Below are 5930 nucleotides of genomic sequence, written 5' to 3'. Positions count from 1 at the left end.
GGCCCCGTCCTCCCGGCAGCATCCCCGGCCTGTTGGGAGGATGCCGGTGGCACCTCGACGGTCCTTCCTCGGGTCTGAGTTTGTGCCATGACTCCAGGAAAGCTCCTGAATAAAAGTCCGAGGAAGTCAGGATCAAACTAAGCGTTACTATTCCGAGGGTGTTTTGGGAGAGGAGGAGCGCAGCGAAGCTGGGGTGGCATTTGGTGACCTCATGGTTAAATGCAAAGGTCATGCCAACCCCCTCCTCACCTTGAGAAAGCTGTGAAAAAGAGGAATCATAACAACATAAATTTTTACCTTGTTCTCACTTCATTCCGTAGTACCAGATAATTGCTTTTTCAACTCAATTGAAACTCAGTTTCTGTTATTGAGATGTTACTGCTCCTCCACGAGCTTCAGCATTTGTCTAAAACATCCATGTCTTGCCTATTAGTGTCTCTTGCTCACTTTCGGAACTGGATTGATAACCATTTACGTTTAATGCTATGTTAAGTAACAGCTTCCAGAAATGGAGTCGGTAAGGAGGCTGTGGAGAAGATAAGATGAAATTGTCTTGTTCTTGGGCTGCCTCCCTGAGCTCCAGAAGCACCTCTCCTTCTGGTACAAAGCCCAGGCCACACAGCCAGACCAATGCTAAAACCAAGTCACTGTTCCCCAGGGAGCTAGTCTTTCTGATAAATAACGGATATCTTTTATTGTAAATAACAGATACCTATTATTTTAAATTTAATGGCAAATAATATCTCATTGACAGGGGGCAAGAGCACCAAGGGCAGTGGAAGTTAGTGTCATGCAAGAAGTCTGTGAACTTGAATGGCATCTTCAGCATCATATCCGCACTCCAGTAACAACAACCTGCAGCCAGAAACAGTTGAAAAACATATGTAAAGAAAGCAGATCCAGAAACTACACAAAAGAATATTGTGGCAAGCAGCAAAAAAATAAATAAATAATTTAGCAACCTGCAGAGCTCCCAATGTTTGTCACTCCTTCTAGCTTTACATCAACTGTTTCTGTATTCTTTCCCTGGTCAAAGTGATGTCTGTCCTCCCATCTCCTCCCATTGGTTTTAGTGGCAGAACTGAAGGGGCTGAAATGTGCGTTGAAGAGGCCAGAAGTGAGCGGGTGACATTGAGAAGTTGTGGTCTTCAACTAAAACGCACCTGCACTTGTCTAGTTCCCCGGTTATCATACTGGGAGTGTAACAGCCTAGTCATTATGATAATCTCATAATCTGTCTAGAAGTTTTATATTAAAAAGAGGCTACAGCCAACATAACTGTTTCTTCCCTGAAAATGCAGATGTGGATGTGGTGGGGTGTCCCTTTCTCTTTGCTGTGGTGAGTGATAGCTCAAAGTTTAATTTTCAATATTTGCAGTTCCAGAGCATTTTCTCACATTCGTGCAAATCTGGTGGTTTGAAACAAGCGAAATCACTTTCTTGTTTTGAGAGCAGGGTGGGCAGAGACCTTGGCTCGGGCACTGCTACAGGTGAAACGAGGGTTGTGCTTCTGCAGCTATGCTTGTCTGCCTGGGGGAGCCGACACCAGTTAGAGCAGCAGGGATTTCTCTGCCGTTCCCACACACAGCTCGCGAAAGGCAATCAGTCTTCATAGGGAACAGCTCAAATAATTCATGTACCATAATAATTGTGTATTCCCACTAAAGTGACACTGAACAGTCGATTCTTCAAGAAAAAAGATTTGCCCATCACCTTAGACAATTGCTAAAGTGTTACATATTTAAAAAAAGTCCCTAAAAACCCATGATGGCATGTGCGGATGGACAAATTAGTGATGATTCCTGAACGTACAGCTCCCTGATGGAAATGGGAGACCCTCTACACGTGAGCTGGGTGGCAGAAATGAGCCTGGATCCCTCTCCTTTGCCTGCTAGACCCTTCACATCGTGAGGATTGGGTTGTACAACTTCACCGCCCTCGTTGTCTGCTGTGCAAACATATGGTTGGTGTTTCCTCAGTAGGGAGCCCCCAGCTGAGACTGCACCTGTGGTATAGTCAACAATGAACACGACTAAAGAGAGTTAACCTACTTATGCGCATCGAGAGAGGTGAGTTTACTCACTTTTATTTACTGCTACACCACCAGACTGCGCTTCAGCATAAATTGGTTCAAGGTGCCTCATTTCAGCAGTCGTACAGAGAACTGGCTTCTTAGTTATTCTGTAACTCAAAGGTGTGCAAAATCGCTGCCTAACTGGGAATAAAATTATCATAAGCACAATTATGCCTGTGCTGAAAGGACAAGGTCAGAAGAGAGAATCCAAAATGTCAACAAGACTAGTTCATGATGGATTGTCCCAGACAAAGCTGTCCGATGTTATACATCACAAAAAGTTAAAAGATGATGTAATTTATATGTTAGACTCATTGTCAGTTCACACCAGAACCCGAGGAACGGCAAAATCAGTTGTAGCACTTTTGGCCATATGGCACGTTTTGGGATGTGTGGTGAGGGTGGTTGGCAATACACGATTTTTATCTTCGGCGTGTCAGTAAAGCATTTTCTGAGCTGACAGTAGCTTTTGCATTTGGCACCAATAATCCTGGGAGACCCGGTGTCAGTCTGCTTTCCCTGCCATGGCTTCACGACAACTCGCGCTCCTCTCAAAAGAGAAGATCTTTATGCAGCCAAAAGGGTCTCTGAGTGAGTCCTTCGCTCCAGAGTTTTGGCATTGCTAGTTCAAACCTCTTGGGCTGGTGCATCATGGTTAGGCTGGACTACTCAAGGGCAATTTGGTAGCTTTAGTGTCTTCTACCAGCCCTCAAATGTTTCTTGCAGGGCTTCTTCTGCTCCTCCTCCATTATTTCCCTTCTTTCTTTTTCTTATAGCCATCTTTTACACTAAGCCTACATATTTATCCAGTAAACATCCAGAAAAATCTGGCCAATATCCTGTGTTCATACATTATTTTGGAAGAGGTTCATATTCATGGCCGCTGAAAAAATAAATAGGTTTAAAAATCTACATGCTTTGGTTTTACGGGTAGGAGATGAAGACCTCAGTCTTTTCTTTGCCTCCTGTTGGAACACATCCTTGTCCTTACAGGTGGGAATGGGAGAGCTGCCTCTTGTTATAGTTGCCTGATACTTCCAGTTAAAAAATTGTGGTTATAACGCTGCTAGATTGTATCAACAAGGCCAAAATCTTCTGTTTTCACCCAGAGCTTCAGGAACAAGAACAAAGATCACAGCCACAAAGTTTCAGGTTGTGGGGGAAAAAAAAACAACAACCCATTATGCCAATTTGATCAAGTTAAAAAGAGTTTGGAAAAAAAAACCCCACAACCAAACAGGTTGTACGTATGCAGCAAAGCATCAGCAGGCATCTTTGAAGGTTCTCTCCTCCCTAAGAAAACCTTCATTCGCTCATCCCTCTGAATGCACGCATGCCTCCACCATCCACAAGCACTGAGTGCAATGCCCCTGGAGATGCACACAGGCTGCTCCTTCCCCTCCTGGCTGCTCTGTGCTGTGTCCTGAGAGACGTGTTACTGTCAAGCACATGGGCCAGACAGCAAAGCTCCCTGGCCCAGAAGTGGAAAGGAAGGAATGGGTTGAAAAAGGAAGGAGAAGAGAAGATGGACACAGCTTCAGGCACAGTTCTGGAAGTTGGAAGGGGGACAAAAACTATGACGTGGCCTTCAGAGTAGGAGTGTGAGTTGAAAATGAGAAAAGTGTGGTAGGAATGATTTGGTGAAGAAGTTAGAGCTGGGTAAAGAAGGAACCTGGGTCTGAGGATTGGAAGGAGGATGCTGTGGTCTGAAAGACAAAAGGAAAGACAGCTTACTGAGGACACTGAGGAAGCAAGAGGCTGTATGGAGAGCTGGAGTATCTAGGGCTGGGTGGGTAAAAAAGTCTCAGACTCCTTCCATGCAGGGAGGATTGGGAAATGATGGGAAAGCAGGCACAGGCAGAATTTTCATCTGTGGTGGAGCAAAGAGAAAAGTCCAAGGAGTAGGGAATGGGTTGAGAGGGACTGGCTTCAAATGGACTAAGTACCATGGCAGAATTAGCTCTTCCAGACACAGCTGAGGTCTTTCAGCATGGCACTATAATGTCCTGCAGACATGCTGAAGGTGGAAATTGGGGCCATTTGGAAACTACATGCCTTCAGATCAGAAGTGCATTGGCAACACAATGACTAGAAATAGTTATTCCTCTTTTCTGGAAAAGTAACTCACCCGGACCTTGCATTGGACCATGTTTATGGTCTTAGGTTAGACTGCAAAAGACAAGACCATAGATAGGGCTTTTTGATTTTAGTGTAATTTGCTATTATGTCCATAAAGAAAAAGGCATATGCTACATCTATATATATGTGTGTGTATATATATATATTTGTTCAGAGACACGTGAAATTGGTAGCTGCATGCCAGGGCTTAGATGTGGTGTGGTAAAAATAATAGCTAAATTTCTTAGCATAGCCACAAGCCCTCTTCACTCCCTTTTGTTTGCTAAAGGTACAGAAAAGAGACTAGAAATGCAGTTTAGGCTAGATACCTAGAAGGGGGCTGGAGCTCAGTGTTGCAATGCCTATTTTTTAGAGGCCCTGCTTTCCAAGGGGATCCTCAGCCTGCAACCGGACTCCAGGTTGTCATAATTGCAATCTTGATAAGTGGGCACCTCAAAAGGGGCATGTGGCTGGCCTCAGCCTGCTGACAGAAAATGGCAAGCAGAGGCAGTTGCTCTTCTCCTACCAAGAGTTATTCCTCTCCTCTCCTCTCCTCTCCTCTCCTCTCCTCATGCAGGCAGTGAGGGTGAGGATCATGTCACCTAATTCCGAATGTCTGCCATGCAGGGGCCATTTGCAGTCAACGGGAGGCAGGGTTCGTCTGCTGTGCTTAAGCGTCTGCTCTGGGGTGAAACACAGTGCCTGGGGTAACTCACTCAGATATAGCTGACTACACTGTGAATGCCAATGTTAAGTAAAATTATTGCGACACCCTAGTTAAAAAACTAGGCATTTCCAGGGATAAATAACGAGCTTTGAGGGTGTAAATTTTGAACGCGGTCATCTCCAGGGACAGTTCGGTGCCCAGCCATGTGTATCTAGAAAGTTGAAGCGGTGTAGTTTTCCTTCATATCTGGTTCTGTTGACGCAAAATATCAGAGCTTCTATTTGTGTTTTCATTGTGTTTCTGCATTTGCATGTTGGTAAGTAACTATAGTCTCTTCTTTTGAAAACCTTGAAGCAGAAAGTGAGTCTAGTTATTTTTGAATAATATTTTTGAATTCAAGCACCAGAGCAAAGAGGCAGTTTTCTATGGGTTCATCTTTGATGAGGCAGCAGGAAACTACCTCTATTGCTATTAGCTCATTTGAATGGGATCTTGTGAAATCTCTACTGAAAGGAAATGTTCACATGATTGGGATAGTTGAAGTGGACTTTTATTAAAGGTAAATGAAGGAATATGTATGCATATACATAGGAATATGTCTCTCCCACACCTGAAATATTTTCCTCTATTAGTTATGGGTGAGATGTCTTTCCTACTTGACATTGCTGTCACTTCAAAACATTTTTGGGCAATGGGTCTGTGAGGCATACGGTTAAAAAAAAAAGCCTTTTACAGCTAAATTAAGTGTTGGCATCTCTCACAGGACTTTATCACATTTTTTTTCTTCTTAAATCTCCTACTCCTGGATTTATGCAATTAAATGACAATCTCAGCTCTCGTGAAACATAAAAAATACTGTTTCTATACATCATGATTCTAGAGGGATGCTTTATAAAGTGATTTGAAGGTACCCTGAATGTGCAGCAACCAACAGAGAAATAAAATGAAAACCACATTTATTATTAGGAAAAATCTTGAAACTTTTAACCGTACTTGTCATTTTTAAAGTTGACTTATGATTTAGATTAGACATTAAGAACAGCTTTCTAACTTTCCGTTGGAAAGCACAAG

This window comes from Charadrius vociferus, unplaced genomic scaffold (genome assembly GCF_000708025.1).
Source record: "Charadrius vociferus isolate BGI_N301 unplaced genomic scaffold, ASM70802v2 scaffold166, whole genome shotgun sequence".
NCBI lineage: Eukaryota > Metazoa > Chordata > Aves > Charadriiformes > Charadriidae > Charadrius > Charadrius vociferus.
Note: the sequence above shows the minus strand (reverse complement) of the source record.